This window comes from Salmo salar, unplaced genomic scaffold, assembly GCF_965601325.2.
Source record: "Salmo salar unplaced genomic scaffold, fSalSal1 ptg000781l, whole genome shotgun sequence".
NCBI lineage: Eukaryota > Metazoa > Chordata > Actinopteri > Salmoniformes > Salmonidae > Salmo > Salmo salar.
This window is the reverse complement of record NW_027675496.1, coordinates 289,822-303,917: the sequence shown is the minus strand read 5'-3', so window position 1 is coordinate 303,917 and position 14,096 is coordinate 289,822. Positions and strand designations below refer to the sequence as shown.

Here is a 14,096-nt window from a genome sequence, read left to right as displayed (position 1 = left end):
GCTATAACGTGACACTTCCTACGGCTCCCATAGGCTCTCAGAAGGCGGCAAAAATCTGAATCGTGGCAACAACAGAAAAGCAGATGCGGAAACGAAAAAGGCAGGTCTTAAACCGCAGCCGTCGACACAGCAGTTCTTAAAATTGGAAGTAAACATAGACAAAGCTATATTAAAATTGTCAGTCTAGAGCACCAGTGAAAGGGATTTCAAAATGGGAGAAGTTAGGAGCAATTTATATAAGGACGGTATTTGGTATCATGATAAGTTACCAATACTACCTAAGTCATTGTTTAGAAATGCGGCAAGATTGACACAAGGGCAGAGCCATGTGTCAACAGGGGGATAGTATAGCAGGTTCGGAAAAACTTTGTAGCCTATTGGATAACAAACTACTTAAAAAAAACATTTTTTTATAATAGATAAGTATATTAAATGGGAAGAAGCGGTCCCAACTTACTGGGTGGACACGATTAGGGTAGTTGGGATATAGATATATATATAGAAACAGATGGAGTATAATGAAGGCCAGGGTTTTTGACTGTAATCCAGAGCAAGGGAAGTATTGCTTGAAGATAGGAATGACCATTAAAAGCATAAAGAAAGAGGATTTAGGGTTAGGGTATGTTGGCCTTGACCAGATCATAGTCGACACTGCAGTACCATTCCGAGTAGTAGAGGTTAGGACAGGAGATAGTTCTACCGCCAGCCAGAATACCAGTAGTACCCCTGATAAAACGGACATTACCCGTGTAGTCATCCAGAGCCAAGGACCGGTGAGGATAGTTCAGACAAAAGATCTTAAGGAAGTGATTGAGGTGGAGACTTGGTTTGGGGATTCCAACCTATGGCTGGAATGGATTCAGTATACAGCTAGATCAGTAGCTAAAGAAGAAGGTTATGCCTGCGCAACAGCCAAACTTCAGTTGACAACCATCCCCTTTCTACTCGATGGAATTAATTTACCAAGGGGAATGGCCTGAATGGTAAAGCTGTTCATGAAGGCAAGGAAGCCAGACAGTTGCACTGATCTGCATTATCTGTATCCTATGCGCCCATTAGATCCAGACTTCCCCCTTTCACAGTCGCAGGAGGAGACTATTATTGTGTGGCTCGACACAACACACACGGATGGAACGTAGGGGAAGTAAGAACATGCAATAGGACAGAGAATGTTACAACTGACGAGACAATGAGGGACCTGACTGGGTGGTTGAGTTCCGAGGACTTTAGTAAGATAAAAAGGCAGAGAGCGAATGTCTGGTGGTTGTGTGGAGGTATGAAGCTGTGGCCAAACCTGCCTGCAAATTGGACTGGTATTTGTGCATTGGTACAGTTAGGCATGCCCTTCACCCTTATACAACACAAAGACCTAGTGCCAGGTGAAAGAGAGGGGAGGAGTGCTCCGTCAGGGTCCTTTGATGATATAATTTACATTGATAGGATTGGGGTTCCAAGGGGGGTGCCTGATGAGTTTAAAGCTAGGAATCAGATATGGGCTGGATTGGTATCAAGTCTTTTTTGGTGGTCGACTCTCAATAAAAATCTGGATTGGATAAATTACATTTATTATAACCAACAGCGTTTCATCAACTATACCAGAAAGGCAATTAAAGGGTTAGCAGAACAGACAGCTGTGACCACTTTGATGGTATTGCAGAATAGAATAGCTTCGGATATGCTTCTGGCTGAAAAGGGTGGTGTGTGTGTGATGTTCGGATCTGAATGCTGTACTTTCATTCCTGAGAACACAGCTCCAGATGGATCAGTGACCAAGGCCCTGGCCGGTCTAAACAATTTAGCTCAGGAGTTAGCAGAATATTCCGGGGTGGACACGGCACTCACGGGATGGTTTGATAGTACGTTCGGAAAATGGAAAAAGGTTGTAATCACTGTGTTGTGGGCTGCTTTCACCTGTATGACTGTGTTGATATTATGTGGTTGTTGTTTGGTCCCTTGTGCGAGAGGTCTCATTTCCAGGGCTCTGGAGAGATCGATGACGGAGCAGATGGTGAGATACGGACCGATTCCAAGTTCAGACCAGTGGGATGACAAATACCTAACGCCGAGCCTGGTGGAGGATTCATTCAATTACGAGGAGCCCATGTTAGACGAGACCATCTTTAATGTTTAGGAAGACTGTTTCTCTAAATGAAGGTCATAGCAAAAATCCTAATCCGAAGAGTTATGACTGGACATAGGCTTAGAACAGTCATTGATAAGTATGTAATGAAATACATGTATTTGTTTTTTTTGATTTAGTTTGATTTTGTGTGACATTTCTGAATCCAATAAAATTAGATGTGTTATAGTGTATGTGAAATATTTAGCCAATAGGGTGGATTGTAGTGGAAATAATATGATTAAAGGTTTGACTAAAGGATTTCACCCTGAAAAGGTATAACCGAGTGATTATAAGATGAATGTACTAATGTGTGTGTGTCGGAAAAGTTGAAGCTTAATGATTTAGCAATGTAAGCAACCAGACAGCAGACAACTTGTGACCACTGTGAAACTGATAACAGGAAGAAGGTCTCCCCACCCAGGGAGGGGAGAAACCTTTAGGCTTGCAGTAGATTATGTAACATGGGGCAGGATATGATAAGCAATGTATGAGATGGAGAAGACTTGTAAATAAGCATTGACAGTGTTAAAGAAGAGGAGGGGCATTTGTAAGGGGTATGACATATGGTATGACCAAATGTCAGGTATAAAAGGCTGTGTACATTGTATGATATTCAGAGCTCTCATAAATAAACATTCTGACCAATTGTAGGCTGGCTCTCCGTCTGCTTCATCCAACCAGAATCTTACACCCTCTGGGGGGCAGACTGAGTAGTTTAATTGAAGTTCGGTTTATGAACATTGGGAACAGAATTCCCATGACAATTTGGTCCTTCGAGCCGGATTCCAACATCTGTCCCTGTCTTCCTAAGGTAACACGCCGAAAACCGTGTACGGGCGGGTGATTGACTCGTAAATTGTCCTGTCCCCTGAAATTGGGGTTCCATATCAGGCCGGTAAATATCTAAGGTCGACAGGGACGGTGACGGAATCCAACCTACATTGCCTTTCCCAGCCTACAAGACAAAGGTCAGTAAATCTTTATTTACGCGGATTTGGGGGAATAATACCTGTATGATTGCATGTAGTGGATAAGGGAGTTAGTGTAGTCTAGGTGTTAAACGCCAAAATATCCGTTGGGGCATACTAACCTGGTGACCTGTCTTTAGAATATTGTGTGGAGAACCCTGATATAGGTAGTATTCTATGCAATTGGAAGAGAGGAATTGGGTGTAGAGCCATCCTAGGCAAGGTGTGGGGGGGTCCGTGATGACCCTAGGTATCTGTGGCCACTACCAATGTAAACTATCTAATGTTGAGACCTAAAGGTTAAACTGGTCGATATACATTAGGCAAGCTAATGCGCTTAGATCTAAAGGATAACTGATCTAGAGTATATTAGCGGGGAGGGTAGTCGAGATCTAACAGGGCGCAAAAATTGGTCTGACTATTCTATGGAAGGAGGAAGCACACACACATAGATTGTGAAAAGCACATACACAGAGATCGTGTGCATAGAGTGTGAGCACCCACACAGAGAGGAGTGATAAACACATAGATTGTGATACACATAGAAGGTTTAAATGGAAACAGAGTAAAAGTATATATACATAGATTTAAGATAATAACAGATTATAGAAACACACGCATAGATTGTGCAGCCTAATAATAAATAGTTATTGAATAACCATGGGTGGCAAACCCTCAAAGGAGGTGCAGGAATTAACTGGAGATGAGCAGTATATGGAGTTAAATGTTATAAAATAAATATTTATTTCAGTTTAATGTGGAGAAGGAAGTATGAATTTGATGGAAGTTTGGACATAGAAAAGTCGGGACTAATGATAAGAAAGATACATAAGGTATGTGGGGACAAGACAGGGAAACAGCAGGTCGAGGGTTAGACATAGCCAGGGTGTGGCTGTCTGAAGCCTGGAGAAGAAGGTGAGAAGGCAAGTCTAGAGAAAGAGAGAGAGAAAGTTGAAGAAGGATATCAGCAGCGAAAAAATTATGTCCGTTTGAGATAGGTTTACTGACCAGTTAAAAGTAACTTGTGTATGTGTGAGACCTAATAACTTATCAAAAGTCACAATAGTAATTATTCCTAAATTCTGAGAAGGGGAAAAAGAGACAGAAACAACGAGGAAGAGAGCAGAGGGTGAAAAGAAAAAGGAAGTTACTAAGAAAGTTGAAAAGTTGGTTTGGCAATTTACATGTTACTTTTAACCTGTTGGGTCTAGGGGGCAGCATTTGCACGTCTGGATAAAAAAAATGTACCCGATTTAATCTGGTTACTAATCCTACCCAGTAACTAGAATATGCATATACTTATTATATATGGATAGAAAACACTCTAAAGTTTCCAAAACTGTTTGAATGGTGTCTGTGAGTATAACAGAACTCATTTGGCAGGCAAAACCCTGAGACATTTTCTGACAGGAAGTGGATACCTGATGTGTTGTATTGACTTTAAAGCTATCCCATTGAAAGACACAGGGGTTTAGGAATATTTTGGCACTTCCTATTGCTTCCACTAGATGTCACCAGCCTTTACAAAGTGTTTTGAGTCTTCTGGAGGGAGATCTGACCGAACAAGAGCCATGGAACGGTGATGTCCCATTAGACACCTGGCGCGCTACTTCATGTTGGGTACCCTCGTTCCAATACGTTATAAAAGGCTATGCATTCGTCCACCTTGAATATTATTCATGTTCTGGTTAAAAAAGGCCCTAATGATTTATGCTATACAACGTTTGACATGTTTGAACGAACGGAAATATATTTTTTCCCCTCGTTCATGACGAGAAGTCCGGCTGGCTTACATCATGTGCTAACGAGACGGAGATTTTTGGACATAAATGATGAGCTTTTTTGAACAAAACTACATTCGTTATGGACCTGTGATACCTGGAAGTGACATCTGATGAAGAGAATCAAAGGTAATGGATTATTTACATAGTATTTTCGATTTTAGATCTCCCCAACATGACGTCTAGTCTGTATCGCAACGCGTATTTTTCTGGGCACAGTGCTCAGATTATTGCAAAGTGTGATTTCCCAGTAAGGTTATTTTTAAATCTGGCAAGTTGATTGCGTTCAAAAGATGTAAATCTATAATTCTTTAAATGACAATATAATATTTTAACAATGTTTTCTAATTTTAATTATTTAATTTCTGACGCTGACTTGACTGCCGGTTATTGGAGGGAAACGATTTCCTCAACATCAATGCCATAGTAAAACGCTGTTTTTGTATATAAATATGAACTTGATAGAACTAAAAATGCATGCATTGTCTAACATAATGTCCTAGGAGTGTCATCTGATGGAGATTGTAAAAGGTTAGTGTATCATTTTAGCTGGTTTTATGGTTTTGGTGACCCTGTCTTTGACTTGACAAAACATTACACACAACTCTTGTAAATGTACTGTCCTAACATACTCTAAATTTATGCTTTCGCCGTAAAACCTTTTTGAAATCGTAAAACGTGGTTAGATTAAGGAGATGTTTATCTTTCAAATGGTGTAACATAGTTGTATTTTTGAAAAATTTGAATTTTGACATTTATTTGGATTCAAATTTGCCGCTCTTGAAATGCACCTGCTGTTGATGGAGTGCACCACAGGTGGCACGCTAGCGTCCCACCTAGCCCCAAGAGGTTAAGTCTTGGACATTTCATAATTGTGAAGTCGAAAGAGAAGAGAAAGTTGAGAAGTTGGTTTTACTCTTACGATAGAGGAAAGGCAGAACGTTGTTGGAGTAGAGGTTATATATTTTTTAGATTGTTTAGTTAACCTGTTTAGGATAGGGGGCAGTATTGACACGGCTGGATAAAAAACATACCCGATTTAATCTGGTTACCACTCCTACCCAGTAACTAGAATATGCATATACTTATTACATATGGATAGAAAACACCCTAAATTTTCTAAAACTGTTTGAATGGTGTCTGTGAGTATAACAGAACTCATTTGGCAGGCAAAACCCTGAGACATTTTCTGACAGGAAGTGGATACCTGATGTGTTGTATTACCTTTAAACCTATCCCATTGAAAAACACAGGGGCTGAGGAATATTTTGGCACTTCCTATTGCTTCCACTAGATGTCACCAGCCTTTACAAAGTGTTTTGAGTCTTCTGGAGGGAGATCTGACCGAACAAGAGCCATGGAACGATGATGTCCCATTAGACACCTGGCGCGCGAGTTCATGTTGGGTACCCTCGTTCCAATACGTTATAAAAGAGTATGCATTCGTCCACCTTGAATATTATTCATGTTCTGGTTAAAAAAGGCCCTAATGATTTATGCTATACAACGTTTGACATGTTTGAACGAACGTAAATATATTTTTTCCCCTCGTTCATGACGAGAAGTCCGGCTGGCTTAGATCATGTGCTAACAAGACGGAGATTTTTGGACATAAATGATGAGCTTTTTTGAACAAAACTACATTCGTTATGGACCTGTGATACCTGGAAGTGACATCTGATGAAGAGAATCAAAGGTAATGGATTATTTACATAGTATTTTTGATTTTAGATCTCCCCAACATGACGTCTAGTCTGTATCGCAACGCGTATTTTTCTGGGCGCAGTGCTCAGATTATTGCAAAGTGTGATTTCCCAGTAAGGTTATTTTTAAATCTGGCAAGTTGATTGCGTTCAAGAGATGTAAATCTATAATTCTTTAAATGACAATATAATATTTTACCAATGTTTTCTAATTTTAATTATTTAATTTGTGACGCTGACTTGACTGCCGGTTATTGGAGGGAAACGATTTCCTCAACATCAATGCCATAGTAAAACGCTGTTTTTGGATATAAATATGAACTTGATAGAACTAAAAATGCATGCATTGTCTAACATAATGTCCTAGGAGTGTCATCTGATGGAGATTGTAAAAGGTTAGTGCATCATTTTAGCTGGTTTTATGGTTTTGGTGACCCTGTCTTTGAATTGACAAAACATTACACACAACTATTGTAAATGTACTGTCCTAACATACTCTAAATTTATGCTTTCGCCGTAAAACCTTTTTGAAATCGTAAAACGTGGTTAGATTAAGGAGATGTTTATCTTTCAAAGGGTGTAAAATAGTTGTATGTTTGAAAAATTTGAATTTTGACATTTATTTGGATTCAAATGTGCCGCTCTTGAAATGCACCTGCTGTTGATGGAGTGCACCACGGGTGGCACGCTAGCGTCCCACCTAGCCCATAGAGGTTAAGAAGGGGAGGTTCATAGATTTGAAGTACAGTGAAATTATCATCATTATTAGGTTTTGTTTGTAGTGAACTTTTTGGTTATACACACACATGGAATCGTTGAAGTTTTATTTTCTGAGTTTTAATTAAATATGTGATAAGGGAATGTCTGGGAACCTGGGATCCAACATGTATAAAATGTCTGATGGTTTTTCTTTAATTTGTCTAATATAATAAGAAACACCATTTTGAAAGGGTGGTATGACTTTTGACCTCTTTCATGGCACCCCTTTGTGGTCTGATCAGCCTCATGGGAGGGCCATTTGGATGATGAATTTAAGGTCATTTGTAATATTGGTTTTAAGGAAATTTGTATAATTGATAATGATGATGGAGTTTAAAGTTCTTAGACACATTGGTAATTTGAACCAATGAGAAGACAGAATGACGATAAGGGTACAATAATTTTTCTTTGTGGAGTAGTTCAGATTAGTGAATTTGATCTGATTATGTTATTTGAATATCTTTTGACCAGTAGTGGTATTTTTATACATTATAAAGCTACGTTTATCTGTGGTTGGAAGCAGTGTAAGGAATTTAACACAACAAGGTTGTGAAATTGCCATAATATTATTATTATATTTAGCCAGAATAAGCGTAATAACGGTAGACTTAGGTTAACCTCTTACATCTAGACGTTCCGCTAGCGGAACACCTGCTCCAATATCCAATGATAGGCGTGGCGCGAATTACAAATTCCTCAAAAATACAAAAACTTCAATTTTTCAAACATATGACTATTTCACAGCATTTTAAAGATAAGACTCTCCTTTATCTAACCACACTGTCCGATTTCAAAAAGGCTTTACAGCGAAAGCAAAACATTAGATTATGTCAGCAGAGTACCAAGCCAGAAATAATCAGACACCCATTTTTCAAGATAGCATATAATGTCACAAAAACCCAGAAGACAGCTAAATGCAGCACTAACCTTTGATGATCTTCATCAGATGACACACCTAGGACATTATGTTATACAATACATGCATGTTTTGTTCAATCAAGTTCATATTTATATCAAAAAACAGCTTTTTACATTAGCATGTGACGTTCAGAACTAGCATACAAACTTCCGGAGGAATTTGCTAACATTTTACTAAATTACTCACGATAAACGTTCACAAAAAGCATAACAATTATTTTAAGAATTATAGATACAGAACTCCTCTATGCACTCGATATGTCCGATTTTAAAATAGCTTTTTGGTGAAAGCACTTTTTGCAATATTCTAAGTACATAGCCCAGCCATCACGGGCTAGCTATTTAGACACCCGGCAAGTTTAGCCTTCACCAAAATCAGATTTACTATCATAAAACTTTGATTACCTTTTGTTGTCTTCGTCAGAATGCACTCCCAGGACTGCTACTTCAATAACAAATGTTGGTTTGGTCCAAAATAATCCATCGTTATATCCGAATAGCGGCGTTTTGTTCGTGCGTCCCAGACACTATCCGAAATGGTAAATCAGGGTTGCGCGCATGGCGCAATTCGTGACAAAAAATGTCTAAATATTCCATTACCGTACTTCGAAGCATGTCAACCGCTGTTTAAAATCTATTTTTATGCAATTTATCTCGTAAAAAAGCGATAATATTCCGACCGGGAATCTCCTTTTCGGCAAACAGAGGAAAAATCACAAAGACGGGGGCGGCCAGGTCACGCGCCTAAACCCACAGTCCCTTGATCGGCCACTTGAGAAAGGCGATAATGTGTTTCAGCCTGGGGCTGGGATGACGACATTCTGTTTTTTCCCGGGCTCTGAGCGCCTATGGACGACGTAGGAAGTGTCACGTTAGAGCAGAGATCCTTAGTAAAAGATAGAGATGGAAAAGAAGTTCAAGAAATGGTCAGACAGGCCACTTCCTGTAAAGGAATCTCTCAGGTTTTGACCTGCCATTTGAGTTCTGTTATACTCACAGACACCATTCAAACAGTTTTAGAAACTTTGGAGTGTTTTCTATCCAAAGACAATAATTATATGCATATTCTAGTTAATGGGCAGGAGTAGTAACCAGATTAAATCAGATATGTTTTTTATCCAGCCGTGAAAATACTGCCCCCTAGCCATAACAGGTTAAGAAGGTAGAGCAGGGCTTTATTATGGACAGACTTCTCCCCATCTTAGCTACTGTCGTATCAATATGTTTTGACCATGGCAGTTTACAATCCAGGGTTACTCCAAGCAGTTTAGTCACCTCAACTTGCTCAATTTCCACATTATTCATTACGAGATGAACAGGTGAGCAGTACGCGTCTATGAAATGAGAGCATGAACAGTGTGAGGACCGTTAAAACGTCTTAGGGCTAGGGGGCAGTTTTCGGAAGTTCAGAGATTCTTGCGAGCCCAAAGTAAAATGCCTGTTACTCAGGCCCAGAAGCTATGCATAGAATTGGTAGATTTGGAAAGAAAACACTCTGACGTTTCCAAAATTGTTCAAATAATGTCTGTGAGTATAACAGAACAGATATGGCAGGCGAAAACCAGAAGAAAATCCGACCAGAAAATAAATAAATAAAATCACAGGCTCATAGTTTGTAAAGCTATTGAAAACTCCTATGTCCGTCACCCAGATTGCAATTCATAATAGCTTCCACTAGATGTCAACAGTATTTATTCATGGTTTTGAGGCTTCTATTTTTAAAAATAAATAAATATTTACACTTTCAGTGAGCTGACTGCTTGGGTCACATCAGTGTTTTTGTGCGCGATGGAGAGGGTGCACACTTGCGTATTTGTCATTCCTATTGAACACAGTACTTTCCGTATGAAATATTATAGTTTATTTACATTTTAGACAACCTGAGGATGATATAGACACATTATTTGACTTGTTTGGACGAAATTTACTGGTAGCTTTTAGAACTTCTTTGTCTGCATGTTGAAGGAGTGGATTTCTGAAGTCACGGCGCCTGGGCTCTGGGCCCCAGGGCAAAATTATTGCCCCCCCCCCACTCTGGGACCTATGGTTGCCACCAGTCTGCTTGCCGTTCTCAGTTATCGTCAGGTACTGTATGTGGATGATCAGGGCTTTATTCAGAAAAAGTTTCTTGGGCTACCTTGATTTGCCAAGTGGGCGAGATTTGAATTCCGTGTTTATCTTCATGGACAAACTTGTTGTTCAAACCTACGATGGCTCAGCTTCAAGGGAACGTATCTGCTGTTTGTATTTCCAGCTGAGTCCTCTCCTGTTCCATGATTTAACAAGCGATGACCACTCCACTACCATTGTCAACTACCTCCTCACATGAACTGGAAGCCACGTCTCATGTGGCCCACTCATCCACTGGCACATTGAATGTTTCCTCTCCAAGCACTGTGAGGGAACCCCTGTCAATTTTCTCTCATTACTTTATGTAGAGTCAATCACAAACACAATCACATTATTACACGTCTATGATTTTACTCCTTGCTTGGACTAACTCATTCTTAGCTCTTTTGTCTCACTGTGTAGTGTTTTTGTGTTATTGTCTTCCCAATCCTGTCCTGCACTGGTCAAGCCTCTGAACACCTCAACTCATGCCTCATACCCTCATTCAATCACTGCTGTGATCCCTTCCCAAAATGGTGTAAGTAGCCCTCTCATTCCTATTCCCCATAATATTGTACTATAAGTGTCTTTATTAAATGCTTTAGGTTAAAATAATTACTCTTTGACAATTTTAGAAACACATTTTGACGTCTCTGTGGGTCTCCCATCCTCCTCAACAACAGAAATGTCTAATAACGTCTAATACAATTCATCATTAATAATTCTGCAAGTTTTCTGTGTTCAGAAGCCTGATTCTACTCACTGTGGTAGTGTGGAAGTGTTGAGCTGTATTATTTGACCTGTGGTCCTGTTGTCCCCAGTTCCAGTGGTGAAGATAATGTCTTAATTGAGCTTCTTGTCTGTGACTGAGATACGTAATCTGCACATTTACTAAAACGTCAGCTCTCATCTCTCCCAATGTTCTCAATGTCAAACCATGAAGGCCGGGTAGTTTTTTTTCATGATTGCAACCCAGGTCGTTTTAGTCGGCTGGCCCTCGCTAAATATTCGTCGCCAGACCCACTGGCTCCAGGTCATCTACAAGTCTATGCTAGGTAAAGCTCCGCCTTATCTCAGCTCACTGGTCACGATAACAACACCCAACCGTAGCACGCGCTCCAGCAGGTACATCTCACTGGTCATCCCCAAAGCCAACACCTCCATTGGCCGCCTTTCCTTCCAGTTTTCTGCTGCCAGTGACTGGAACGAATTGCAAAAATCGCTGAAGCCGGAGACTTATTGCTCCCTCACTAACTTTAAACATCAGCTATCTGAGCAGCTAACCGATCGCTGCAGCTGTACACAGCCCATCTGTAAATAGCCCATCCAATCTACCTACCTCATCCCCATATTGTTTTTATTTACTTTTCTGCTCTTCTGCACACCAGTATCACTACTTACACATCATCATCTGCTCATCTATCACTCCAGTGTTAATCTGCTAAATTGTCATTACTTTGCTACTACGGCCTATTTATTGCCTTACCTCCTCACTCCATTTCCACACACTGTATATAGACTTTCTTTTTTCTTTTGTGTTGACTGTACGCTTGTTTATTCCATGTAACTCTGTGTTGTTGTTTCTGTCGCACTGCTTTGCTTTATTCTTGGCCAGGTCGCAGTTGTAAATGAGAACTTGTTCTCAACTGGCCTACCTAGTTAAATAAAGGACTTGTTCTCAACTGGCCTACCTGGTTAAATAAAGGTGAAATAATAAAAATAAAAAGATCCTATATCATAATGAATCAGATTACATGGAGAGGGGGGACCTGATCCTAGATCGTAATGAATCAGATTACATGGAGAGGGGGGACCTGATCCTAGATCATAATGAATCAGATTACATGGAGAGGGGGGACCTGATCCTAGATCATAATGAATCAGATTACATGGAGAGGGGGGACCTGATCCTATATTATAATGAGTCAGATTACATGGAGAGGGGGGGACCTAATCCTATATCATAATGAATCAGATTACATGGAGAGGGGGGACCTGATCCTAGATCATAATGAATCAGATTACATGGAGAGGGGGGGACCTAATCCTAGATCATAATGAATCAGATTACATGGAGAGGGGGGGACCTGATCCTATATCATAATGAATCAGATTACATGGACAAAGGGGACCTGATCCTAGATCATAATGAATCAGATTACATGGAGAGGGGGGACCTGATCCTAGATCATAGTGAATCAGATTACATGGAGAGGGGAGACCTGATCCTAGATCATAATGACTCAGATTACATGGAGAGGGGGACCTGATCCTAGATCATAATGAATCAGATTACATGGAGAGGAGGGACCTGACCCTAGATCATAATGAATCAGATTACATGGAGAGGGGGGGGACCTGATCCTATATCATAATGAATCAGATTACATGGAGAGGGGGGACCTGATCCTAGATCATAATGAATCAGATTACATGGAGAGGGGGGACCTGATCCTAGATGATAATGAATCAGATTACATGGAGAGGGGGGACCTGATCCTATATCATAATGAATCAGATTACATGGAGAGGGTGGATCTGATCCTAGATCATAATGAATCAGATTACATGGAAAGGGGGGGACCTGATCCTATATCACCTTCCCTATACCCCCTCCTCTCCCCTACCTTCCCTATACCCCCTCCTCTCCCCTACCTTCCCTATACCCCCCCCTCCCCTATTATGTTGCATTATCATGTTTATTTGTTTGAATCTTGTCTTTGTTTGTGATCAGGTTAGACGAGAATGACTCCTCAACCCAAGAGGCCCTGGAGCAGCTGTGATCAGGTTAGAAGAGAATGACTCCTCAACCCAAGAGGCCCTGGAGAATCTGTGAGAGAGCATCAGTGTTGAAGCATTTGGGGAAATTTAAAGAAGGTTTCCTGGAAAAGAGGATTGACTGTTACGTAAAGGGTCAGAGCCACTGAGTGGACAAAATATTAAGGATACCTTCCTAATATTGAGGTACGCCTGGTCAGTTTGTCATGAAAAGAAAGGTGTCCTTAATGTTTTGTGTAAATTACATAATAATTATACATTTATGGATTGTTTTATGTAGCCTATTGTTTTCTATTTATTCAACCTGCCATCTACCCACCTGGGGACTGAGGGTTATGAGAGAACCCCCACATCACTAGCTTCTCTTTATTCAACCTGCCATCTACCCACCTGGGGACTGAGGGTTATGAGAGAACCCCCACATCACTAGCTTCTCTTTATTCAACCTGCCATCTACCCACCTGGGGACTGAGGGTTATGAGAGAACCCCCACATCACTAGCTTCTCCATATTCAACCTGCCATCTACCCACCTGGGGACTGAGGGTTATGAGAGAACCCCCACATCACTAGCTTCTCTTTATTCAACCTGCCATCTACCCACCTGGGGACTGAGGGTTATGAGAGAACCCCCACATCACTAGCTTGCATGTTCTGCAGCCTTGTAAAGATAAGGAGGGGACGACTGGGAGGCAGGTTGGCATTTATTGTCATGAATCTTGACCTGGAGGCAGGTTGGCATTTATTGTCATGAATCTTGCCCTGGAGGCAGTTCAGCAAAGTATCCCCTATTTGGAACAGGTACAAAGTAATACAATCCGATTTTAATCCTAACCTCAACCACACTGCTAATCCTTCCCTTAAATTAAGACCATAAAACAACATTATTTTCCACAGCCAATTCTGACTTTGCAGCTGACATATCTAGAGGAAATCCCACAGTTCTGCCTCCAGGTCAA

At 40.6% G+C, this 14,096-nt stretch overlaps 1 long non-coding RNA gene across 1 annotated transcript; it reads left to right on the top strand.

Annotated features, from left to right (window-relative positions):
- Positions 1 to 1,947: 1,947 nt before the first annotated feature.
- On the top strand, positions 1,948 to 10,908 carry LOC145877283 (uncharacterized). The gene is made up of 4 exons (XR_014391633.1): positions 1,948 to 2,154; positions 10,217 to 10,336; positions 10,506 to 10,647; positions 10,784 to 10,908. It is a non-coding gene; the product is annotated as an uncharacterized LOC145877283 (long non-coding RNA).
- The last annotated feature ends 3,188 nt before the right edge of the window (positions 10,909 to 14,096 follow it).